The sequence below is a fragment of the Erythrolamprus reginae genome, chromosome 4 (genome assembly GCF_031021105.1).
Source record: "Erythrolamprus reginae isolate rEryReg1 chromosome 4, rEryReg1.hap1, whole genome shotgun sequence".
Taxonomy (NCBI): domain Eukaryota; kingdom Metazoa; phylum Chordata; class Lepidosauria; order Squamata; family Dipsadidae; genus Erythrolamprus; species Erythrolamprus reginae.
In genome coordinates, this window is record NC_091953.1 from 34,237,509 (window position 1) to 34,265,499 (window position 27,991).

General features: G+C 35.0%; 1 protein-coding gene across 15 annotated transcripts in view; it reads left to right on the forward strand.

The window, feature by feature from the left end:
- The window catches only part of ZBTB20 (zinc finger and BTB domain containing 20), a 635,906-nt gene that overhangs the window by 524,173 nt on the left and 83,742 nt on the right, over positions 1 to 27,991 (forward strand). For all 15 annotated transcript variants that reach the window (XM_070750021.1, XM_070750012.1, XM_070750019.1 and 12 more), the window contains one exon: positions 5,933 to 6,062. The gene's annotated coding sequence lies outside the window, so the exon portion shown is untranslated. The remainder of the gene's footprint in view (positions 1 to 5,932; positions 6,063 to 27,991) is intronic.

The following is a 27,991-nucleotide window of genomic DNA, read 5'->3' on the forward strand; positions in this document are numbered from 1 at the left end:
AATTATCTTTATGAAAATAAAATTAAATACAAATTGCAATGTTTCCATATTTATTGTTTTACATTAAAAGAGAATAAAATAAGTATTACCTTTGAACTTCTTTATTAATAGGAAACTTATTCATATTTTCTGTCTTTTTTATTCTTTTGCTTGATTTATTTTGTTCTGTAAAATATATGTCTTATTTTCTTGCTGGAATCTCAGAAGGGAAGGATAGTCAGTGTCAAAATCTATTACTCAGAGTAATCTTCTATCAGTTACCTGCATGCAGAAAAGGAAGAAAAAGGATAGGGGTTTTTTTCTGAGATTCTTTTTGAATCCAACCTAAGACTAAGGCATTCACAGTAGAGAAGAAAAGAGAGGGAAACAGATGAAGGAGGGAAAAAAAGAAATCTGACAAAACAGCTCTTTGAGCAGGAACACACTGGCTCTTTCTTCCTTCAAGCAATCCTTTCCAGCTCCTGGCGACATGTCCTGCGCTTTTAGATATCATATGACTCTTTAACTGGGCTCCTGTTAGCAGAATGGGCCTGTTTTCCTTTAATTCTCTTTTCCCTGCTCCCTTCTGTGTTTCTGCCTATGTGTAATCTTTATTTCCTTTATTTTTGTATGTGCTTCACATAAAAACAAAACAATTTCATTCCCTAATTTGATTTAAGTTAATTGCCAAATTTAGTTCACATAGGTGTGGACTTACATTGTTTTTTTCTTAAGTATACATTTTTCTATGTTTACATATTCTTTCGGACATTCCTCCTTTGCGACTGTCTAAGAGTCATCGCTGCTAATGTGAGATATAATTCTAGAATTTATATTAATATACAATATATTAATATATAAATTAGATTTGCATAGTCACTTATACCTGTGTAAAATTTATATCACCTTACTTTGAAATTAACTTCCAAAGGTTTGTGATCTATAAGTATCCAAGTGGATTATAGTGGAAGTTCAGCCAGAAGTAAAGTCCTGCTTTCGGGGAAGGGGGGGGGGGCTTATTATGTTACTTAAAGTAAGATGAAAAATGTTTGATTTTTTTTAGCATTTTGAAATATATTTATTCCCAAGGGTAGAAAAAAAAGGTATGTGAATGTTTCTAATCACAGGTCTTACGGAGTTCAAAATACTTTAGGAAAGCAAAATGTTTCTAGTCTTTATTTCTTCCTTGCTGAACTTCCCAGTAAAGTTCTTAAGTTAGTTTTTGCCCTGATAGGGTATATTTAGAGATTATAAATTTGATTTACCACATCAGTTTTTATGTTGGACTTGCCTTATTATTTCATATAATTTAACATGTAATTCCAGGAAATCCAAAATTGACAAAGTTACAATTTGGAATGCTATCAGTGAAAACATTTTGTGCTTCTGTTTCCTATGTATATTTACTTAAAAGTTATATCATCAACCAGGCTTTTTATATAAAGCTGTACAGAATTGGGATATGTGAGAAACCTGTATGATAATCAAAAAGCTATAACAAATCACAGAATATATATTTTCTTTAACAAATACTATTTTCCATGTTGTCTTCTAAAATTGTTTTTGCATAAAGCTCCCTCAAATCCAACTTGTACTATATACAATCTATATGTATTTGAGAAAACAAATATTTAGTTGACTAGAGTTAATTTCCCCCCCAAATTAAAAGATTCCATGTTCCATTTTGAGTCGAGATCTATTTTAATTTTGTGAGCCAAATTGGATATGTATCATCTGTGTCTCATTAATCATTTATATACTGGCTTTTATTAACTCTGTTTCCATTAACACTACTAGTTTAAAATTCTGAGATCGTCCTTCTTTTATAACTTCTTTTTCTAATTTTCGCCAAATAAATAGTAAAATTAGAACACTTGCAGGAATATGTGTGTAGTGTGTGTGTGTGTATGTATGTATGTATGTATTTATGTACATGTATATATAATCTGAAAGATGTTGGGAAATCTGCATTTCAAATTTCCTTTATTAGGTATCAGCTTCCAGAGTCTCTGTTCTTAAAAAAGTAATAATGTATAAGCTGTGAAGTAAGAAAATATAAGAGAAGCATCTTAATGCTGCTTATTTGCTTTAACAAAAAGTAAATACAGTGTTGACCCAATATAGTATCATACTTCATATTCTGGAAAAGCATACTTTTCTTCAAAAATTATGACCCCTTGTAATAATTTTAAGCCTTTTTCAAATATTTATTTTCTTCCCTCTATAAATATAACGGCAGAAACTCTGTAATTAAATGCAAAGATTTGGTTTGGTTTTGCATTAAAGCTTCATTTCATATCGACATATCTGCTCCTTTTTTCCTGCTTGGAAAAAATGGTTTTGAAGTAAGCACAATACATGATGTACATATTATGTGTTTTTATATGTACCATAATTACACTATTCATTGATTTATCTGCTTATATATGTCAAGGCTGTGAGCATGACTAGTCTACACTATATATTTGTGACATTTTTTCATAAGCAAGAAAAAAAGAAATTCTGTCTTCTGATTTCTGAATCCTAATAATTTGACAATGACACCTGTTCAAAGTATATGTTTATTCATCACTGAATTTATCTCCTTGAAAAACTTCAGTTTGTCTTTTGGAAAAGTAAATATTTTTCTGTCATGCAAGAAAGTGTTACTTTTGCTGATTTGTCAATCAGTACAGAAATGAGAGTAAAATTACAATCGACAGGTTTAACGATAGAAATAAGTTCTATATCTTATGGTTAACAGAGTTTGTTTTGATTTTTAATAATGATGTGGAAGTATGTGACAAACTTTCCAAATATATATGGCTGGATTTTCGCGAAGTGGAAAACTAGCTTATGAGATATATATATATATATATATATATATATATATATATATGTATATGTATATGTATATGTATATGTATATGTATATGTATATGTATATGTATATGTATATATGTATATATGTATATATGTCATTGATACACAGTGTAGTTTAAAGGACAGTAGCAAGATAACTACTAAAAATATAATAGATTCTCCGTTAGCTTCATAAGCATTAAAGTTTCATAGATTTATAATGAAATATTTTCCTGAAATATAATAGCTGCTATAGAAATTAAACATAGGAGTGATTCACTAGTGGTAAGCCCCCATTGAGGCTTATCACAGGAAGCTTTATAATTTGGGTTCAGTTTTGCTGTTCTTAATATAAGTAAAACATTTCTTCCTAGGAATCAGTTACTGTAATCTTATTCTTATTTACCTATACATGGTTCCTTCAAACCAAACTTATTTTTGCATAAGGTTATACTGTTAGAACTTTATTTTCAGGTAATATTTGCACATTAATATATTCACCTTTCTATTTAAGAATAATATATTGGACAGAATAATGTCAAAGGAGTATAGGTGTGATTTTGTATTAAACTATAATTTTTCATCATTGTTAATTCATAATATAGCATTGCCTTTTTTAAAAGATCAGATATATTGTTTGAAAAATACTTGGTATGTCTTAACAATTTTACACTGGTTCATTTAAACATTGCTTTAAGTTTTGGGACTAATAAAAGTTCAGATTTAAATCTTACTATTCAACTTCTTTTTATGTTGTATGGTATATTGCCCATTATTTTTCTTAACTCCCACCCCCCTGAAGTTACAAATTTTAATATCACAGCTAAGATGTGAAAGGGTATATACTGTCTATTGTTCTCAGTGAAATTTTGAATTGAACTAGGTCCTTCTATTAAGAATTCTCTTGGCATACCTGAAAGACTCGTTTTATATTCTGCCAGTCTTTTAAAGTTCTGGCCATACTATGAGTAGCAAAGAAACTAGTCTGTTAATGCAGTCTTTTCATTACTCTAAATAATAAAAATTCTCTGTGATCTGTTAATCTCTACCATGTATCCCAAAAAGCATACAGATGTAGCGTGAGAAACAGTTTCTTCTCCTTTCCTGCAGCAAATAAGTTCTATAATTATTTTTCTGGCCAGAGAATCAGGATGTACCAGAGAAAATTATGTGTGTTTAGAAAGTTGCCAAAAGCTTTGCCTGGGAGGGGATCAGCTGTTGTTTTTCTTTAAAAAGAAATTAAGTCCTTTCTGAGTCCTAAACATATTCTTAGCGTTGCAGAGTTCATACAGCAATCTTAGATATGACGATGTATTAAGGATGTAACAAGCAAAACAGGACAAATTCTATTCATTTTATCCTCCGGACACTCATTTCCCCCCCTGAAAGAATAGTGGGATACATGAAGGTTTTTCTTTTAAAAAAAGGTTGCATTTTGCTTTACTTTCTTACTGATTGGAATCTCTTTTTCTTCTTCTTTTATACATTCTTTTTATATCCTAGGTTCTAAATGTCTGTAAATATAGATGTAAATATTTGCATTATTCTCTAAGAATTCTGTTACATAATAATTAGAAGTGTACTTTAAAATTTTGAAACTTAAGAAAAAACTATATATTATTAACTTAATTTCATATTTTAAAAAAATTCAAATAGATAAACGGTTTTAAATATATCCAAGCTATAAATATGCATAACAAGATACTATCAAAATGGCTCCATTTCATCGAAGAACCCAAATATAGCAGAATCTGAATGAAGGTGCACATTTAGAGTTAAGAACTTGTTGATTCTTGTTGAATCAACCTGACCATTGTTGAGGAATGTTGGAAGCTGTAGTTCAGTAATATCAACTACAGATTCAGAATACTTGATAAAATCATCATTTTTTAAAAAAACTCTTCAGACAATTCTATAATAATTAGTGATATTGACTTTTATTATCATCTCAAATCTGAATTTTGAATGAGAACTTTAATCCACGGTATCTTATTGAATCAATTTGGCCATTGTTGGGGAATTTGGAGAGTGGTAGTTCAGTAATTTCAACTACAGTTTTAGAATACTTGATAGAATCATCATTTAAAAAAAAAACTTCAAAAAATTCTATAATAATGATATTGACTTAATTTTTTATTCATTATATGATTTTGTTATTTGTATTATTTTGAATTTTTTTTAGTATTTAGTTTCTGGAAATTTATTTCTATTTCCTAAGAATTCTGACTTCAGTTTTGTGGTAACATTTCTGATTTGATTTCAATCAAATCAAAAACAGACATTGTTCTTGAGGAAATACGTGAATGAAGATATAAGTAAGTTACTAAAGATTAATGTAGACAAGACAAAATTGCCTAAAGATGGTGGTGTCTTTCATATGGTTATATTTCCCATAAAGAACACATTTTGTAGACTGTAGCACTTGTTAAAACTTATATCGTTTCAAGGTTCCTAGATAGCACTTGTGTATTTGATTAGTGCCTTTTATCAATCTGATAAGTTGCCTGCAGTCATTTCCATCAAATGAGGGTTTGGTTCAGGAGACTCAGGTTACTAAAATTTCCCATGTGGATTACTGCATTATACTAGGTGTGGTTATCTTTAAAGATTGTTCAGAAATTGCATCTTAATTCAAAATTTTGCAGCCCACTAACGTATGTAGATGAGCCATAAGAGGCAAATTACTCTTTTCTTAACACACCTGCACTGATTGCTTGTTTGCTTTCTAGATCCATTTCTAAATGCTAGCAGAGACTTTTAAAGTATTGAACATCCTGCATATATTAGGTTGTGTCTTTTCCTTACTCTGTGTTCATGGTGTCACTAGTTCTGCAGCAAAGGCCTATTTTCTTACTACCCTTCATAATCTATACACCCTTGTTATGAATCTTTAACTGTAGAAGTGCTTTACTATTTTATCAACAACTAAGAAATAAGTTTTTTCCCCCAGAAAGTTTCCCCAGAAACTTTTCAATTCTCTTTTTGTTTAATTTGCTGTAGATATTTGTTTGTGATTGGCAATGTAGGTACTTCTGTAAATCCTTTAGAATTGTTAATAAATTTCTAGAGCTTGTCATATAACTTACTTAAGTAAGTATGTTTTATTTTACAGGTGAACAAGCATTGTCACACAGCTTTGTTGGGTCCATGTTGGCCAAGCTACATAAGAGCCAGAGCAGAATTTACAGACATTCATCCTGAGCTCTTGTTCTAATTATAGGGCCTACATTGGTTCTTCAAATGTAAGTTGGAATTACTCCATTTGTTATGTTTTTGTATTTCATTTCTTTTTTTTTTTCATTTTATTATTTCAATGTTTTAAACTTTATTAAAAACTTGGTCTTAAACCTACATGTGGATCAGCTTTTATAATCACGCATTTGTTTGTCATGTGTTTCATGTCATTTCTTTATTTGAAATCCACCCTACAAGCCATTAATGCCTAATCATTCAGAAATGTAGTATGTAGAAATGCTTGTTTTGCAGATAGTGAAGATGCTGCCATTTATCTGTGCTTAAGTGTTGAGAAGATCAATTGGCAGAGATACAATCCTAATCCAGACTCTATTCAAAGGGGGAAAATCTATTTAAAACTGCGGCTTTCATCCTCACATTATCAATATTTATACTATATATGTACAAACATTAGTAATATATTTTTATGTTTCAAAATCCAAAATTCTTTTGCGGTAAATATTTCAGTACATAAGGTTTGATATATATTAAAACTAACAGTGAATAGCTTTACAGAATATACATAATGGCTTTTCCTACAGAATAATTTACATTACATTTTAACAAAAAATAAATTATTTATTTTTTTATATTTTAAAGTTACATGTGAGTTTTTCTCTCATCAGAATTTATTGGGGTATTTTCTGATTCTAGAGAATAAAATGGCTTCAATTCATTTTGAAATGTTCCCTTACTGAGAAATCATTTTTCTATAATGGTATAGAAAATGAAAATATTTTTATTACTTTTTTACACAAATCATGTTGTAATTGCATAGTTTACACAATTAATGTAAAACAGTAATTACAATGATTGCATCCTGAACAAAATGTGTATACTCTGGAGATTAGAATTAAACTTGATTTTTAAATCATGTAATCTAATGTCTTCCTCAGTGCAGGAAATTCAGAACTAAAACATATTGTCTGACGTTGAGAAAGCCGCCCTGAGTCCTCAGAGAGGGGTGGCATAGAAACCCAATAAATGGATAAAAAAATATAAATAGTTTGCTAGAAAACCTCCAGCGAAACTGAGTCTACCTTCTTCCCCATCTTTTGTAAAATTGTTCTTGCCATGAAGCATTTTTTTCTACTGTCTAGTCAAAATTTATCCTTCTGTAACAAAAAACATTAGACCTAGACTAATTCAGGAACAGGTCCTTGACCTCTTCTTGCAGTCTGTTATTTTCTAGCCTACTGTTTTTAAAGGAATTGGGTAAATTTCTAAGGGAAAATAGAAATAGCTGTTAAAATCGACTAGCTACATTTAATTTTTTTTAAAAGTTATTTATTTATTTTATTTAATGAGGGATCTCTTATGTAATTTTAGTACATTTTTTTTTAACAAAAATGTTTACAAATTTGAAGGCCCATGAGATGTGATAGAAAAGGAACATTTGACTTTAAAGGTCTGCAATATGAATCCACATTCATTAATGCACAGCAAGCAATAGATAAAGGAGGTACATGTAATCAATCTTATCCAAGAACAGCATGTACCATCTTGTCTTAACTCTACATTTTTGTCTGCACCTGCTGAAAAATGGCATTTTTTGTTTTGCTCATTTCCTCCTTACTGTTTTTTTCTAAGTAGTTTGAAAACGAATAGATCCAACAAAGAGGAAATCCAAGTTAATTATATATTAATCATAGTGTCATCGAGTTATTCCTAATCCTTCTTACATTTCTAACACTAGAGCAGAATTGGTGCAAAATCAAAGCAAAATCTGGAAGTATCCAGGATCAGACTAGCAAAAGATAAACAGGAACTTGTAATTTCTGTGTCCTGGAAGATATTACCTGATATTCTGCAGGTATTGTGCTGCATCCGGAAATTCATATTGGTCTTCTATATACTGTACTTGCAAAAAACACCGATAGATTATATTATATTTATAGTAACTATTCTTCCTTCCTTCCTTCCTTCCTTCCTTCCTTCCTTCCTTCCTTCCTTCTTGAGAGTTCTACTATAGCAACTTCATTGCTTCCCATTATAACATTCTGATTTTGATTTTTTTTAAACGATTAGCAGAGAATGATCAAGTGATAATTTAATTTGTTAAACTCATTGGTTTGGAGTCTAAGATGAGAAGTAGCAACTTCCGTTTCTCTTTCAGTATTCAACTGAACAATTCATCCTTTATGTTTCTATTCTTCATTTAGTAGGATCCAATTACTAGCCACATTAAACTGAAGAAGAATAGATAATAAACTTTCCATCATGAACTTATTTGCTAGTTTAAATTAAGACCTTAAGAAATTAAAATGTGATTTTGTATGCAATAAGAACATTAATTTTCAGATGGCCATGTATACATACCATAATTCAGGTTAAAAGATGCTAACCAATCATACAGAAATCAGGGAGTAGAGGTTTGGGGGTGTTTAATATGTTTTATTAAAAGCTGTATTTTAAAAAAAGTTAATTCTTTGTCCCCTGAAGTCATTTTCAGTGTGAGTTGTGTGACTACATAAATCTGCTAAATAGATAAACAAGCAAATAAATATTAAAAGACAGGTGTTGATATTCACATTGAAGTAAAGATTAAGATATATACCATATTATGAAAGAGCAGGTGTGGTTCACCATCTTTCCATACAGTGAAATAGTTTGAAACTGTTAGTAATAATTTAATTAAAAATAAGTTCATTAAAATAATTGGAGTAACCTAGAAATTGTAAAAAAATGTTTATAAGTATATTTGCTACTTCTGATGTTTTTGGTAGGTAGCTGAATCATCCTGATGGCATGCAACAGGAACCAGCTGTTGAGAATATTAAAATGCAAGCATTTATTCCTCTAGAGAGACAGTAACATCTGCAAAGTTTTCCTGTCTTGATAATTCCGCAGAGCATTCCCTAGTAGTTTTAACTTTTTTCATCTTTCTGCAATTGCTTTGGATCTCTTTTTGTTTCATAATATGTCAAGGAATATTACACTATGTGATTGTTTCTGAGATTAAAAATAAAATTAGTTTAGGAAGAGTTATAATTTTAAATATGGGAGATACAGTACATTATTAGTGTAAAAAGGAAATGAGTGATTCTATGTGACATAAATCATTTTTGCTACTGGTATGTAGTATATTAATGATGATAGAATGAAGAAACAGGTGCTAACAGGTAATTCCACATATTTTTGTTTCTGCAATATTAGTGTGAATAATGTTAGAAATTTTTCTAAAAAGTTATATGCCATTTCTGTATCTTTTCTTAATTTATCTTTACTTATTCAAATTAATATCCTGGTCTTTGATTAATTCTCTTCTAATTACTTCCGGCTTTAAAATTTTCTACTTTATAGCTATATAGACCATCTACAGTTAAAATGAAATACAAATGGAACAAATTCATAGCTTCTAATTCTAATTTAAAACAAATTCATAGCTTCTAATTCAAATTTCATTGCTTGCAATGGGACTTAGTTCAATAATTTAACTAAGATGGACTGTATGATAAATACAGACATAAACACAGTATTTAAATACCAGGAAAATTGCTTGAATGTGATGTATGTAAAACTACCAAAGTTTCAGTCTGATTTAGTAGTTAAGGCACCTGGTTAGAAACTGGGATACTGAGTTTTAGATTGCCTTAGGCAGAAGCTAGTTGGGTGGCCTTGGCGTAAGTCATTCTCTCTTAAGCCAAAAATGGCAAACCATTCCCAAAATCTCGCCAAGAAAACTGCAGAGATTTGTCCAGCAGTCACTAGGAGACTCAAAGACAAACACACACTAAAAAAGAACTACGAAGGATAAGAGGCATTGATCAAATTGGAATGTTAAGAGGCAATACAGTTTATTAAATACAGATAGGCCCACAAATCTGACCTAAAAAGAGGCTGTGAACTAATTCAGGACTATGAAATAAAAATATTTATTTTTATTTCTTAGATTCCTATTCCATTCTAGTAAACCATAGATAACATACTACCCTCCAGTTTTTTCCTACAATAGTTATGCAATAGTTAGGCTGAAAGAAAGGATGGACTTAAACATGGAAACTCCCAATCCAAGTTCAATATTTTAAATGCTGCACCCACACTGCATTTTAAATACCACATTTATACATAGTAAATATTCTTAATTCTTGTCAGTTCTTGGCCGATAGTAGGTGGTATTATGTGATTTTGTTTACTGCTAGAATTGACTTTTTCCAAGCCTGGACATTTTACTGTTCTCTGCAATATATTCATTGTCAATGTACAATGAAAAATATACTGACTAGTAGACACAAGGCCGATTATTTTCTTGGTACCATGAAACTTATTTTATAAAGTATCAAGCTACTGAGGCAAGCTAAAACTCTTATATAATCCATGTAAGACTTTCAGTTAGTCTCAGTAGCTTGATACTTTATAAGATAAGTTTCATTGTACCAAGCAAGTAATGGGTCTTGTGTCTATTAGTCCAGAGGTCCCCAAACCTTTGAACCTCAGAGACCACTAAGGTCATACTTTTAAACCCTGTGGACCACCAAATTTATAATTTTAAATCCCACAGACCACTAATATGATTTTTTTGAAAAGATAAATATATTTGTAAAATAATGATCAGAGAACTTTTATTTTATTAATATGAAATGCACATATTTAATATAACAATATTATAAATGCTTATTTAATTATAAAAATATATAAAGGTTGTTTTAATTGTAACAAAATGATTAAAGTTAGTGTAATTATTACAATATAATTTAAGTTTATTTGACAGTGGGTTGCTGATATTGCTGGGAAAGTCAGTCCCATAACTTCAGAGCTGTAGCTGTAGTCCCTTCCTTCCCCTCTCCTCCCTACCCCCTTTTCTTTCCTCTCCTTCTTTTTTCTTTCCTTTTCTTGTCTTTCCTTTTCTTTTCTTTCCTTTCCTCTTCCTTTCTTTTTCTTCCTTTCCTTTCCTTCTTCTCTCCTGTCCTTTTCTTTTCTTTCGTTCCCTTTTCTTTCCTTCTTTCCTCTTCTTTCCTTCTTTACTCCCCTTTCCTCTCTTCTCCTTTCCTCATTTCCTCCCTTTCCTTCCTTTCTTGTATCTATCTTTCTTCCTCTTCTTTCTCTTTCTCTCTTCTCAGTGATGGGAGAAGAAAGAAAGTGCTCTGGGAGGATGGGCAGCCCGACAATGCTGCCTCTCTCATCTTCAGCTCTAGGACTTTCTGGGGCCAGGCAGCATCAGGGCACGTACCTATGGAATTCTGCTGGCCTCAGGCTCCAGGGATGCCAAGGCAAGAGTGGTGCTGTCGGAGAGCCGGTGGATGAGCATGCTAGATGCTCCCACCTGCCCCTTGCTCTAGCCATCTCCCAGGAAGTTCTCAGGAAGTGGCGGTGGGCAGAGCTGGGCATTGTAGCAATTCCAGGCGAGGAAGGCTAAGTGGGGAGGTGTGGCTGATTGTCTCTTGATGCCGCCTGCTTCGCACATAGTGTGGATGGGCTGGCACCCAGTTAAGAAGTGTGGTTGAGTGGGGCCGGGGAACCCCAGAGCAGCAGCAGTAGCTGCCTCCCCCAAGTGCCGCCATCTCAGAAGGCAAGTGTCCATTGCGTCTTTCACGGACCACCAAAATTTGGTCACAGATCACCAGTTGATGACCTGTCAGTATAGTCAGTATATTTTACATTTACTTACATCAGCCATGTAAGTAACTGTTTCTCATGTCTGGGTTCTGCTTTGGATTTCCATTTTTACTTCCTTTTGCATTTGGATTACAATTGGCTATTTTAAACAGAGAACTTCTGAACTGTTTACTTTGCTGTATTTAACTTTGCATGGCCAGTCCTGGTTTTATATTTTATTATCTATACAAATTTTATAATCTAGAATCACAAATGAAAGAAAAAATAATCTAATTATACAGTATTGAAGGCATTGTGGCAGTCTGTCTTTATCCAATCTGCATCACTGGAAACAGAGTTTAGTCTTCCAAGTTTTTGGACTCTTGATGGAGCCCATCAGAAAAATTTCTCTATCGGAATATAGAGACAGGTTTTCTGAAAACGTCTCTCCACATTCCATACATTTTGGTAGAGGGAAGTTCCTTCAGGATGGACTTCAGCAAGAGTCCAAACGCTCAAAAGATTAAACCTCTGATTCCGCTGATCAACGCAGATTGGACCCTGCAATATTATACTAGGACAAGTATATTTGCTTTCATTCATAAGACTGTCTTTAATCAAAATTGTACAGATAACCACATAGTTCAACTGTTTATATAAGAAAGCATTGGCAAGTGGTTGATTATCTATTGTTTTATAATACATGAATATGTCATAAATTAAAGTTATTGTACTTCTTACTTATGCTGGCTTTTCACCAATTAAATGTCCAGTACAATTTATATATACGTCATTATACCTTTAAGAATCACACCCTGCTTTTTATTTGGAGTAAATGTTTTGCATAACTAAAAAGCAAAGCAGTTGCCATGTAAACAGCATAATTCCCATTTACAGGAAACTCATGCTTGATTCTACTTTGGATTATTCATAGGACTCATACTATATGCATTTTACTGTACAACAACCTAATAGGATGTCAAACATTCATGGTTTTGACAGCATCTTAAATATACAAAGGTTCTCTATTGCAAAGTTTATTGATAGTCTCTCTCAGAATTTAATAGACTAGAGAAAGTTCTTGTAGAATAAGTTGTATCTAACTAGCAGACAGTTTAATATCATTTTGATATCAGCAAGGAATTCAATAAATAAAGTTAATATTTTGGATCTAATGTTTTAAAAAGGATGATTTAATTACATGGTCACCTTAGAAATGTATTTATTCAAACAGAATAACCTTGGAAAGTCCAAGTCCCTGCTCAAGCAGAAGACCTTGCCATTTCAATATATTATTATTATTATTATTATTATTATTATTATTATTATTATTATTATTATTATTTAGATTTGTGTGCCACCCCTCTCCGTAGACTCCAATCTCTACTTAGAAACTTCTGAAGGCAAGCCATTCCATGATTAATTGTTCTAATGGTCAGAAAATTTATCCTTAGTTCTAGGTTGGTTCATTCATTGCGTCGTCTTCTATATTCAGGTGCTTTGGAGAATAGGTTGACCCATCCTTCTTTGTAGCAGTCTCTTATATATTGGAACACTGCAGCCATGTCACTCCAATTCCTTCCTTTAATTTCTTTCCAAATATCTTCTCTTGTTTTCTATTACTATGAAATATTTATGCTGAGAAAATAAGTTAGGGAGAGCATGTAGAACATAGATTTAGGAATTTTTTCACACAGCAGTTGGCATAAAAATATATGGGTTGTTTTTGGGTGGGATTTTTTTTTTTTGGTATAACAAATAACTGTGAGTGCGGGGATACAGTGATCCCTCGATTAGCACGGTCTCGATTAGCGCGAAACGCTGCAATGCGGTTTTTCAAAAAATATTAATTAAAAAAATAAAATATTAAAAAATAAAAAATAAGTCCACGCTAGTTCTCTCTCTCTTTCTCTCCCTGTTGCCGGCGTGGTATATGAGAGAGAAAGAGAGAGGCAGAGGTCGGGCGCATTACCGGGAGGTGGAGGCGGCGTGGGGACGCTGGGTGACGGGGACACCGAGGAGGGGGTGGACGTCAACTGCGGGCGGGAGGAAAGCGAATGCCACGGGGCTGGGCTCGGCTCCCCCCCTTACCAGCCCCGCCGCGGAAGGCTCCATTCTGTTCCCTGAATGGAGACCGCCGGCCGCTCAATCGGGCCGGCAGGGAACAGAATGGAGCCTTCCGCGGCGGGGCTGGTAAGGGGGGGAGCTGAGGGGGGAGCCGAGCCCAGCCCCGTGGCATTCGCTTTCCTCCCGCCCGCAGCCGACTGATCGTGGGCTCCTTCGCAACCTCGGAGAGCTTCCTGGTTTTCGTGAGCTTTCATGCCCTGGAAGCTCTCCGAGGTTGCGAAGGAGCCAACGATCAGTCTCGGCTGCGGGTGGGAGGAAGGCGAATCCCCCGTGGGCTCCGTTACATCTTCCGCTGCCAGCCAGGCCATGCTGGCGGCAGCGGAACAATCGCTGGCTGTCAACTTTTCTTTTTAAAACTGGGCAGGAGCTGACTTGCCTCCCCAGTGCTAAAAAGAAAAGTTGACAGCCAGCGCTGCGACTGACGGAATGCTGAGCCTCCCGTTTTCTCTCCCCCCCCCTCGCCCCTTCGCCTCCCTGTGTTCCTAGGAGAAGTGCTGGGGATTGAGGCAAGACAGACCTTCTGCTCCTCACCAGCACTTCTCCTAGGAACAAAGGGGGGCGAAGGGGCGAGGGGGGCGGAGAGAGAACGGGAAGCTCAGCATTCCGTCAGCCGCAGCGCTGGCTGTCAACTTTTCTTTTTAAAACTGGGGAGGAGCTGACGCCTCCCCAGTGCTAAAAAGAAAAGTTGACAGCCAGCGCTGCGACTGACGGAATGCTGAGCCTCCCGTTCTCCCCACCTCGCCCCTTCCGGTTTCGGCGTTCGGCAACGGAGTCCAGCGCTGGGGCCATGCGGGGCCGCTCATCCAGGGGGGCGTGGACTGGCAAGCGGCAAGTGGTCTGGCGGGAAGACCAAGGGAAGGTTCCTTCAGCCGCCCAACACCTGATCCGCTCCGCAGCGCGGCAACGGGGAAACCCCATCTTCGGCTCCTCGCTGCTTCCACGCTGCGGAGCAGATCAGCTGTTGGGCGGCTGAAGGAACCTTCCCTTGGTCTTCCCCGCCGCCCACACGCAAACTCCACCATCTGCGCATGTGCGGCCATGAAAAAAATGGCGCACATGCGCAGATGGTGTTTTTACTTCCGCATCCAGTATAACGCGGAAATCGGTTAGCGCGGGAGGTCTTGGAACGTAACCCCCGCGCTAACCGAGGGATCACTGTATTTCTGTTTTCCCCCTGTTGTGTCACCCATAAGGTCATTTGGGTGACCTTATACCTTGTCTTACGAACTTAATTGGTTCCGGGACGAGGTTTGTAAGGTGAAAGGTTTGTAAGATGAAACAATGTTTCCCATAGGAATCAATGGAAAAGCGATTAATGCGCGCAAGCCCAAAACTCACCCCTTTTGCCAGCTGAAGCGCCTGTTTTTGAGCTGCTGGGATTCCCCTGAGGCTCCCCTCCATGGGAAACCCCACCTCCGGACTTCCGTGGTTTTTCAATGCTGTAGGGGAATTCCAGCAGCGCAACAATGGACGCTTTGCTGGAAACGGAAATCTGGAGGTGGGGTTTCCCAGCGAGGGGAGCCTCAGCGAAATCGCAGCATCACAAAAACACGGAAGTCCTCAAAACCCCACCTCCGGACTTCCATGTTTTTGTGATGCTGTGATTTCGTTGAGGCTCCTCTCGCTGGTAAACTCCACCTCCGGACTTCCTTTGCCAACGAAGCATCCATTTTTGCGCTGCTTGGATTCCCCTGCAAAATCGCAAAAACACAGAAGTCCAGATGTGGGGTTTCCCATGGAGGGGAGCCTCGGGGGAATCCCAGCACCACAAAAATAGTGCTTCGCTGGCAACAGAAGTCCAGAGGCAGGGCATCCCAGTGGTGGCGGCTTGGGTTTGTAAGGTGAAAATAGTTTGGAAGAAGAGACAAAAAAAATCTTAAACCCCGGGTTTGTATCTCAAACAGTTTGTATGACGAGGGGTGTGTAAGACGAGTTATCACTGTATTAGGAAGCGTATGACAGACTTTTTTTAAAAAAGGGATGGGACAATGAGAAGCAGGGCTCAATAATCTGAGCTGCTACCTAGCTACTTAGGAATGCTCTGAGGTTTTTTTTCCCTTGAATATTTTTGTTTGTAAATCCTGGTCTGATCTCAATCTGAACTTTTTTTTCTTTTTTTTAAATCCCCCCCCCCCTCAAATTTTTGTCTTGTCCTTATCTTTTAGTTTTCAGATACATACTCTGGGTTGAAAAGAATAAAAATTAAATGTGATTATATGTGATTTTTATTGGATATTTTAGGAAAGACAGTAGATGAGAAATAGACTCTGAAGAAGAGGATGAAAATTAACCTGTACCTATAGAATACCTATACAATGCCAAGGAATTTGTGCTATTACCACATTTCAGCTATCTCAATTTCAGATGAGATCAGTGCAAAAAACGTTATTCTTTCTTGTGTGCATTGATATCAGTCATTTTCTATAATAGTGTCAACATCCATAATAGACAGATTCAGTATGTTTTATCAACGAAACATTATTCCTACACATTTTTTTCTCCAGATCAGAATGTTAACCAAGATGCTGCACATATTTCTAAGCATTCAAAGATCTGTGCCTACATTGACTGCAAGAGTTTAATTTTATTTCATGTTAGTTCTTCATTCTCACCGAATCTTTTATTGCTATGAACTATGTAATTAGACAGTCCATAGGCTACCATATTCAATTTGATTATGTTTCCATATCCAGAAAATATATGTTGATTAACAGACAGTTAAATCTCCAAATTTTCATTATGGTTGACACTACGAAGTGAGCATTGAGCATGTGACATCAACATACATTCGCAGAGATCGGTGGAGTGATGCATTAGTAACATAGCATAGGCATGAATTCTAGGATTACTAGCATTATAAACTTGGGGGGAGAATTGAGCATTTTCAGCACTAAAAGAAATAATACAATTAATAAATCTTTTAGACTGAATCCAGGCATTATTCATTACCCATTTTGAGGGACTGTATTTTTCAATACGTCCAGTCCCTACTTAGAATATATCCTTATTTTATTTTAGTTGTTCTTTAGCTGTCTGTTCTGAGGAAATACACATCACAGTGCCAGTATATCTGCATAAAAAACTTGTCCTATATTTATGTATATGTACAGTTCTTAGGGAAAAAATGGCTTCTGAAATTATATAAGATATTTTTACATGTTTTGGACTTCAAGCCCTATTAGACAGAAGAATGCCAAGGAATTGTTGGAATTCTAATCCAAAATATCAGGAAGGCAACAGCTTTCTCATCCCTGCTTTCAGCAAGTATTAGTAAGATTTTATTTTATTTTCTCCTGTCCCTTAAATTTTGTTTTAGGAGCTAAGGATCATTATGTTTTTGTAGCATTCGATACCTAACATTTGCTTGTAATGTTTGGGTAGTTAATCCATAGCCATAGTAGCAACTTCAATTAATTGTGATTCTCTAGTTTAGTTTGGTGTTCTTTCTTACCTTCAGTCAACTTAAAATTTCAGTATTCAGAGATGGACATTATTTCTCATATATACAAAGCTACAGTGAAAAAATAAGGTGCAGTTACAAGTATAAATGGAGGCATAGTTCAAAACTACAATAATAAGTTTTTATTCTGAAAGAGAAGGGAGTAAAAAATTGCCAGTGCAGCAAGTGAACTGCTATTGAGCTATGACCCTATTGTCTCATTCCCATCCACCTGTTTGCAAATGAATGAAACAGTGAATTGATTTGGCACAGGGTCAAAAGATACTATAAACTTTGAAGTTCTTTTTTGTTGTCTTTGCTTGCATTTTAGAAGCAGGAAACCTACTTTAGATATGCATTTTAAATTAAATTATGTGTAATGGACATACACTGGTGAACATTTTTTTTCTATTTTTTTATGTTGGTTTTATAAACAATGACATTACAATACTGATGCAATATCAAAAGCGTGCCTTTTGAAGCTACGAAGTATTTTTGTTTTGTTTTTGTTAAATTTGCATTCTTTCCTCCGGGTATATCAGGTGTTTTTTACCTAAGAACAGTCTTGCTATTCTCTATCATGTATCTTTTTTCTCTGTATTAGCATTTCATATAAAGATAATTGGTTAAATGAATCAACAAAATGTGTTCTGCGGAAAAATATTCTGAAATTTTGTTAGGTCAATTCATGGATTAGCTTCTCAGTCAGTAGTACAAATTAGTAAGATTGTATTGCATATCTGGATTTTATGCAGTATATTATCCTAATGGAAATAACAGTATCTGAAGCACATTTGTGAAATCTAGAGACAGAACAGATAATTCAAAGGATTATTTTGTGATGAGCTTCTATTATTCTAGTCAGCGTTTTCTCAAATTATATTTTAATATAAAAGGTCATACACTTTCTTAAAGATCTTAAGCTGAGCCATATACTATTGCCAATAACAGAATAAGTTTCCAAATAAAGTAAATGGGGTAACAGAATTGAGTGACATGTGGTAGGCATGTTAGAAAAGTAAACTGTGTGGCACACACCTGCTTTTTGGCTGTGCTGTACCACAAGTTAGCATTTTGGATGAGCAGTTTCCGTTCTGTTGTTTTCTCTCAACACATGGTGTTCAAAACAGTTAAAAAGAAAACCATGCCCATTTGTTCATCTCAGAAGCTTGCAATTTCTGAAAATTCTGCCAGATTTTATACGTACGTACATGTGTGTGTATGAGAAAGAGAAAATCGCATATATGCATTTTAGCTGATATTTGTATAGAGATAGATGGAAGTTGTACTTTCAAATGCAAGGGTAATACTATAAGAAAGCAACTGAAATTAATTCAAAACAATTACCAGAAGTACATATTTGAAAATAGAGGTGTTGATAATTGTGTATATACACATTGACTTATATAGCTGAACTATATAAAGTATCTAAGAGTGCCTATTCCAGACAGTGCATTTACTGTTGATCAAAATGTATTTTAGTTTCTCAGTAACCTGAAAACTTAATAGCCATTGATAGATATTGGGTACCAATTACTCTTTCATTTTGTGACATTATTAAAGATGTGCTATGGCTCTAATGCATGACATTTTTCTAGAAACTAAAAGAATCAAAGTCTTAAGGTCAGAGAAGGTATCCTGTCATCTCTAATTTGTAAAGCTGCAAGTATAAAATAATTCTACTAAATTAAATATTAAATTTGAACAAAGTGATTCAAGTGAGATTTATTTGATACAATAAATAAATTTAACTGAGATCAAATAATATATCTTGTGATGTATTTTTTGGATTCTTCAAGCAAGCTAATATACAAAGCTAATGGTTTTGCAAATTGAAAATGGAATGATTTCCTCACCAAATCTAAATTAATGTTCACTATTATTGCCCACATCCTATCTTGGTGTATTATTATTTGGAAAATGTTGCTTTATTCAGAAACACAAATAGTTCAATCAAATACCTATTTAATATTTCCAAAAAAGTATTGGTACCTTCCCAAAGAATCTCAATTTTCCATGAAATAAGTTGAAACTCATATAAGTAAGTGGCATCCATCAATCTTTATTCCATATAGAAGACATTGCTTTTGACATATGATTTAACATATTGTAAATAATAAAACCATATGATGTAGACATAATTATTGGTACCACGTGGCATTTAAAAGACAAGATTAAGTCCATACCATTTTCATTTGTTTCATTATTTACAAGAATATGATGTCATACATCAAAAACAAAGTGTCTGCTCTATGAACTATGGGGGGAAAATGGGTGTCATTTACTTATCTCAGTTTTCACTTATTTCACAGAAAAGCAAAATCCTGCAGAAGGCTGATCTGACATGTATCAACAAGACATGATTGGGATCCCTCTCTTGGAAATGTTCCCAGCTGATATTGAGGGGGACAGAAGCCTAGATTATAGGTAGGAGAGGTGGTGCAGTTGTTGTTATTGGAGCAGAGCATTTCTGGTTGTTACTAGATAAGTCACTCCACAATTATCCCTGTGAGACTCTTTTTATTAGGGTGAGCTCTACCAATCAGAATTATGGTTGGGGGGGGAGGGTATTTCAATTTGCCTTCCCCTGGAATGGAATTAGAGGTAGCTTTGGAATTCATGGAAACCATGACTTCCATGAACCTGTCCAAAATAATTCATGGTCTGACTAAGTGGTCACTTGCCAACTTTGTTGTTTTTGTCAGGGTGGTGCCTTTGTGATCTAGATTTGATGGACCTATTTTTGGTTCAATCATGATCTGGTGGTTATCAGCTTTTGTAGCGCTGCATCCTTTTGCAGGAAGGCGGAGTAGAGCAGGTCACCCTCAATGCACTCAGTGGGAGCTGGGGATTATACCTGAACATCTGCATAATCCTGCTGAGATTCTAGTTGTCATCTGGAATAAATAGGATTGTTGCCACATGCCCTCTGCTGACCCGTGGATCTCATATTGCCACATGGTATGTGGAGGGATTGAGATAGATTAAAACAGATCATTGTCTAGAATGCCACTGGCAGAAGATGAAAATTTTAGTTAGGCTTCTATTAAAGTCTATGTTGTGACAATTCATGCAGTGAAACAGAATTATTTTTGTGTCCATTTTGCTTCTGTAGATAATCATGCTACAGACTTTTTTAAAGTGACCCAAGTTCCTCTGGTCTAAGATTGGGGTTGAGGAATTTGCTAATTTTTCTGACAGATAAAGTCAGATTCATTTCCAATCAGATATCACTGTGGACACTGGCCCAGGGAAAATGCCTACTGTAGGTCCTTTCCCAATTATCTGGAAACAGTTTGAGGCTGTTGCTCCTGAGGTAGTAGACATGATTTTAGGGAATATGAGCTTGGCCATCTGTATTTTAGATTAGTTTTCCCCTCTCTGGTAAAATCCTCTGGAGAGTGTGTGTGTGTGATGTGTTAATGATTACTATGGATTATAAATGCTTCTTTAGAGGAGAGGAATAGGTCCCAGTCCTTAAAGGAGGCTATGGTTCTCTCCTTCCTTAAGAACCCATTATTAGGTCTCACCCAATCGACAATTTTTGTCCTGTTACCAAGCTTTGCTTTCTGGGAAAGGGTCATGCTGCAACATCAGAGGATCCAGAACAGATTATTTGCCTGCTTTAGTTGGGATTCAGGCCTGGATATGGGATGGTCACACTTTTTGATGACCTTTGGTATTAGCAGCATAGAGATAGTGCATCTATAATTGCTTTACTTGGCCTCTCCATGTTTTAAGTAATGTCAATAATATCTTTCTGGAAAAAGGGATTTTCGGATACCATGTTGCCCTGGTTCACGTCCTTCTACCAAGGCTGTTTTCAATTGGTGTTAATTGGGAGCAAGAGGTTCGACACTTGACCCTTACTATGTGAGACCCCCACAGGGATCAATTGGTGCTGCAGTGATCTTTCTGTCCTTCTTTAACATATATATGATATTGCTAAGTGAGATCATCCATCACCATAGAGTGAGGATATCACCAATATGCTAATATTTATTTATTTAATTTGTTTACCTCCCATCTTGTGAGTCGTACATCTCTCGTGAATTAAGCAGTGTTCCATGAGATAGCGCACTATCTTTATGCCTGGAGGCTATTGAGGTCCGGATGGGAATAATAGGCTAAAACCTGACCCTGGAAAGGTGGAGTGGCTTTGATTCTTGAAGAATTACCACCATTGGACATGGATGGGGTTGTACTGCCCCAGAATTACTTGGTGCATAATCAGAGTTCTTTTGAACTCACATCTCCTCTCAAGGAACAGGTGACAATTATATCCAGGAAAGCCTTTGAACTATTGCTAATTGTGCACTAGTTGTATCCATTCCTAGATCAGTATGCCCTCCTCACAGTTACCCATGTTCTAGTCACCTCCCATTTCTACTGCAATGTGCTTTTTGAAGGATACAAGTCATGGTACTGGTTATCACCTTTAAAGTCCTGCATAAACTGGGGCCAGGTTATTTGAAGGATCACGTCTTTCGGACCCAGAGACTCAGAGCAAAAAGTCAAGGTATGTCACAACTCCTATCTATTAAAGAAATGTAAAGGAATGCAATCTGTGAAGCATCCATAATTCAGGTGACTAGGACCAAGATTTTGAAGAGATAAACAAGGAAAAAAAACTTTTTGCCATCCCCAGCACCCAGGAGCATTCTGCAGGCCACCCAAACCCTTGGCGTGTTTTTGCAAAAAACAGGCCTATTTTGGGTGAAAACAGGACATGTAGGGCAGGGTTCGTAGGCCCAAAATGGCTGTATTCAGTGTTTAAGACACACCAAGATTTCCCTATTTTAGGGGCAAAGTGTGTTTTTTACTCAAAAAGTATGTGTACTTTTTTCTGTGAATGTTGACAATTCTTTATGTCTAACCCTTTCTGGAATTGTTTTTAGTGGCAGTCATAAATGAGTCTTCGGAGAGGGCGGCATACAAATCTAATATATTATTATTATTATTATTATTATTATTATTATTATTATTATTATTATTACTGTCGAATAAATAAGAATTATAACATTTAAAAAAATATAAATACCTGTACAATTATTTAAGGAAATTGAATTGTTTTGTGTAAGTCTGTAATGTAACCAGCATTAAATGCAGTGTGTGATAACAGAAGTCTGTTTGGTTATTCTTGTTAGGAATCAAGACAAATTCTTTGTCTTGTATTGTAAATATTGGCAAGGATACACATAACATGGGATTTGCCAATTTTTTTACAAAAATATGAACTAATGACCTCCAGCCACTTTTTGCCAGAAGGTAATAATGAAATTACTAGAATAAGTCTAGAATACAAAAAAACATTAGAAAAGCATTTTCTAATGAAACACTAAATAAGAAATAATTTATCTAAAATGTTAGCTTAAAAAATGGCTTTTGAAAGGAAAAAATAAAGCCACTATGAATCCAAATTAAATCAGAAATAAATGATTTAATAATTAATTAACTATTAAAAATTATTCTGGTTTCTACTTTTTAGAAGAAATACTCACATTCTAGAATGGACATTCATAATTTAAGGATTGGGGAATACTTCCTTTTCAAGTCACCTATCACTCTGCTAGTGAACTTTACTTTATTTTTTTCTTTCAAAAACCTTTACCTGTCATCTATTAGACTGAGTAAAATGTAAGGATAACCTTGTGATGAAGTGTCACCTGTTAGACCTTAGTGAAGTTTTCAGTCCCTCTTGCTTTTTTGCAAGTCCATAATTAGATATTTGCTTTCTCTGAACATAATAAGATAATGTTTCTTAAATTGTATTTCTTTCAGGACTGTTTACCAATTTTTAAAAATTATAGAGAGCTTTTGTTTGTATGGGTTATATTGGTTAGTATAAACCATATTAAAAATTAAATTTGATGCATTTGCTGTTGCTAGCAGTTCCCATGATTGTTTGATGAGATTTTGTATTATTTTTCAACATAGACTGACAAATAATTTTGATGACTTTCGAGAGGTCTTCTGGGGTACCTAGAACAACACTTTAAGAAACTCTGTAATAGGATACTGTGTTAACAAGATATTTGACTGTGTTAGAATCAACAGTATTATGATTTTAATTTTTGCATTTCCTCTATCTGGGTGAAAGTTTCAGATAGTTCTACTAGCATCATTCTCAAACAGGCTGATAGTCTGTAAAATGAGATAAAGTGTGACAGAATAGGAAATTCTCCAAAATATACTTTTAAATAAATAGTTTCAGCTTCATCTCATCATCAGGATTACTATGCCTAAGCAGGTGTATATTTAATTGTCCAATTTGTATGACCACCCATTCATCCCAAGTCAAAACAAAACAAAGCAAACAAAATAAAAACAAAGAATTCTATAAAGCAAATAAATCAAATAAAACTCATTAGCTTGCACTGAGCTTGCATTGAGGCTCAGTAAAATCACTAATCATATATATAAAGTGGTATCTCTACTTACGAACTTAATTCGTTCCATGACCAGGTTCTTAAGTAGAAAAGCTTGTAAGAAGAAGCTATTTTTCCCATAGGAATCAATGTAAAAAGAAATAATGTGAGTGATTGGAGAAACCACAGGGAGGGTGGAGGCCCTGTTTCTTCCTAGGAGATTCCTAGAGAGGCCCCATGGAAGCTTCTCCCCGTCTTTTCCGGTCCTGTTTCCTCCCAGACAGAAAAACATTGTAATAAAGACAGTTATAAAATTGTCAAAAATTGAGAGAGCAATATTGAATTTAAAAAGTTCCTCTGTATTTTCCCTCCCAAATTTATCTTACAGTTCCAAATCTCCCAGAGCTTTGGTTTCTAAGCCTGAAATAATAGATCTTGTGCCTGTTTCTCATAAGACCTCAGTCAAAATTCCCTGAGAAGAAACTTCTTGTCCCACTAAATCCCATTCTACTCCCCACCTCCCATGTTTCACTGAATGGACTGTGGCTTTAATTTGAGACTGTTTTAAAGCAGTATGGTACTCAAAATTATAAATTCTCTTAATTCACTGCACTATGACAGTTTGATAATATTCTGAATCCAGTAACTTGTCGATAATTAAGTTACTAATTCAGTTGAAGAATTGTAAATCTTTTGAGTTGATCCATTCCTATATAGATTCAGTGTTTAATATCAGATTTTATAGTTCATCAGTTGCTAAGAGAAAAGCTGTTGGTGCATGTACTGTATGTATATGTTTATATATAATTAGTTTATCATGTGTACTAAAGTTATATACATCCTTGATTAACTTGCCAATGTGGCTTTTCACATTTTGTCAACTATCATTGGTACCAAGGAATCATAAACAATAACTGAGTTTAACCTGCTACTTGGCTGATTTTTAAGATACCGCAAGACTGCTTGTTGCAACAATCTACATAATAATTTTTCATGATGAATTTTTTTAAATGTATGGTTATGTCTAATGACTTAAATTTGTGCTCTGTGTCTTTGTAGATGGTATTATATGAAAAGGAACAAGAATAAAATATTATACTTGATTTCATCGGTTTGTTACTTCAAGCAAAGTTGAATATTCATTCTTCCCTTCCTTCCTTTATGTTATCTATTAACTTAATTTTGCTTCCATGCAGGCCAAACCAAATATATACAACTAATTGTAGGTGTTGACATATTGTAAAATGAGAAATGCATTGTCAGGATATTCTATGGTGTATGTTTAATATACACCACCATAGCAAGCAAACTCCAAACCCCGCGGAGTAATTAGTGTGATCACGTGCCACTGGCATATAGACTCCAATATTGTAAACCAGAGAAGTCACAGGTAAATTAACCTTGTTGCTAGTCACCTGAGAAATTAACTGAGTATGGGTGACAAAACAGGCTTGAATTAATCAACTGATCACTGATAGTTTTATCACAGGCATTAGATTTCTACAGATTGCTGGGATGTTATAACAAAACCATTTCTATTTTTATACATATAGTATTGACAAGGATCTTATAATAGTCTCTATGATTCATAGTTATATGACTCAGAGCTTGTGTGAGACTTCTTGGCAGAGGCTTGTTCCTAGCTTGAGCTTTTAGTGGAGTTTTGACCTGTCTATTTCACTTCCTTTTTTTTACTGCTGCTATAATACTCTAGAATTGACTATTCACATTTCTTTTTGTTATTTTTATTTTCTTTATTCTACTTTCTTTGGTTTATTTCTTCCTCTATATTTCTCAGGATTTTGGTTTTCTGCTATTTTTTTCTCTCTGAGCATAGCTCAGGGACCGCCTTCTGCTGCACGAATTTCAGCGACCAGTTAGGTCCCACAGAGTGGATCTTCTCCAGGTCCCGTCAACTAAGCAATGTCGCCTGGCGGGACCCAGGGGAAGAGCCTTCTCTGTGGCGGCCCCAGTCCTCTGGAACCAACTCCCCCCAGAGATTAGAACTGCCCCCACCCTCTTTGCCTTTCGTAAACAACTTAAAACCCACCTCTGCCGCCAAGCATGGGGGAATTGAGATCCTCTTTCCCCCTAGGCCTTTACAATTCTATGCATGGTATGTATGTATGTATGTTTGGTTTTTATATTAATGGATTTTTTATCATTTCTAATACCATATTACTATTGTACACTGTTTTATTGTCGCTGTTAGCCGCCCTGAGTCTCCAGAGAGGGGCGGCATACAAATCAAATAAATAAAATAAATAAATAGCTTAGTTTTTAAGAATATAGTTTTTAAGGCTATGAAGACACATTAGGTAGGATAGAAGGGTACCATTTCCTGCATACCCTATGTCTGACCATTCTTAAAAGAGAATATAAAATTACCTCTTACCATTGTTAGTGGGGATTTACAAAGCAGATTCAGTGTGAATGCTTCTTTGGATTAAAGGGACAGAAAATGCAGCCAGAAAACATGCATGTGGACTAGTAAATCACAAGAATAAAAAAGTGGCATAATGAGAAAGATCATCCTTGCAAAGAGATGACTTCATCTAAACCCAACCCATCTTAAAACCCAACCCTGAGTCCTACGACTTCATCTAAACCCAACCCATCTTAAAACCCAACCCTGAGTCCTACGGGATTGGGCGGCATAGAAGTCAAATAAATTAAATTAAATCTTTGCTTATCGCATTTCAACCTAAGATTGTTGTAGTTCACCTTTCTCCATTTTTCAAGTGTTTATGTTTCCACCTGCTTTGATTGAGGTAGTCAGAGATTATCCACTTCAAAAAATCAATTACATCTATATGGAGATTTCTCTGGAATTCTGTAAATTTTATCTTATAGAACCTATTTCTCTGTAGGGAGAATTCACATATGGTTATACATGCCAAATTGGCCCATTCTTCACAATTAATTTGTGAATCAGGGCAGATTTATTGGCATTCAAAAGTAGAAGCTAAAACCCAGGGCTATCAAGGATATAATCATCTGTTATAAAAGGTGAAGGCTGAATGCCAGAACTGGGACTACTCTACTGTTCCATTTTCTATTATATCATCACCTCTCTCATTTGCAGCCTGGGTCTAGCAGCTCTGGGAGCCACCACGATTTTACCTTTCTGCTGGCTTTTCACTAATCAAGGACAAACAGCTACCACATCGATAATAACAAAAAAAAAAAAATACAATGCGAGACAGACACTAGAAGGGTATGCTATCTGAGATATAGGAAGAGAAACAGATTACAGAATTAATTTCTGTACTCTACTTGTACCCTTGTCAGACCTCATTTTGGATTTTTGTATCCAAATTGAATTCTACAATTTTGAAAGAACAGTGAAAAGTCAAACAAGATTTGAAGAACCAAAAATCAAATCCTACAAGGAATTGGTAAAGAATGTGGGTATGTTTAGCTTGCAGAAATAAGGGAGGGAATATAGAATAGAATAGAATATAATTTTTTATTGGCCAAGTGTGATTGGACACACAAGGAATTTGTCTTGGTGCATATGCTCGCAGTGTACATAAAAGAAAATATAGATTTGTCAAGAAACATGTGGTACAACACTTACTGATTGTCATATAGGGGTCAAATAAGCAGTGAAGAAACAATATTTTAAAAAATCTTAGGATACAAGCAACAAGCTACAGTCATACAGTCCTAAGTGGGAGGAAAAGAATGATAGGGATGATGAGAAAAAACTAGTAGAAATAGAAGTGCAGACTTAGTAAAAAGTATGACAGTGTCGAGGGAATTATTTGTTTAGTAGAATGTACATTATGGCAGCATATTAATGCCAGAAAGTTTTCTTAAATGTAGTCACACTAACTTCTTCCAATTATTTAAATAGATCTACTCCAAACATGACTAAGTCAGGATTTCACTCAGCTGCCTTATCTTAATATTAAACAGGACACTGCTACATTTCAGATCATACTTGTACATATCTTTAAAACTGATTTGGCTTTCTGGAAGTATACATTATTCTCTAAAAGAAGATGCAATAGCACTGAGCCTCTTCATATCAAACATTTATTTTAAAAAGTTTCTTCATTTTGTTAAGTTGTATAGAACAATAATAAAGCAGTCTTTTAAAAATAACTCTAATAATTTGAACATTCTATAGACATTTATAGTTATTACCTCCTTGCATCCAGATTCAGCAACTAATTAGCACAAGAAAATAAAATTCTGCCTCTGCCTCTTGTCTCCTTGCAGCTAAAGCTGCACTTTAGTTTCACTTTCATTTTATTTATTTATTTTATTTTATTGATTTTGTCCAATACACAATGACGGTTTTAGTGGGTATACACATAGTAAAATACATAATGAAGGTTATAGAGGATATACTCATAGTAAAATATATCTAAGAAAGAATAGAAAAGAAGATACAGGAATATAACATATCAATGAAAGAATAGAAGAGATATAGGAATAGGAGAAAGGTATAGGAGATATA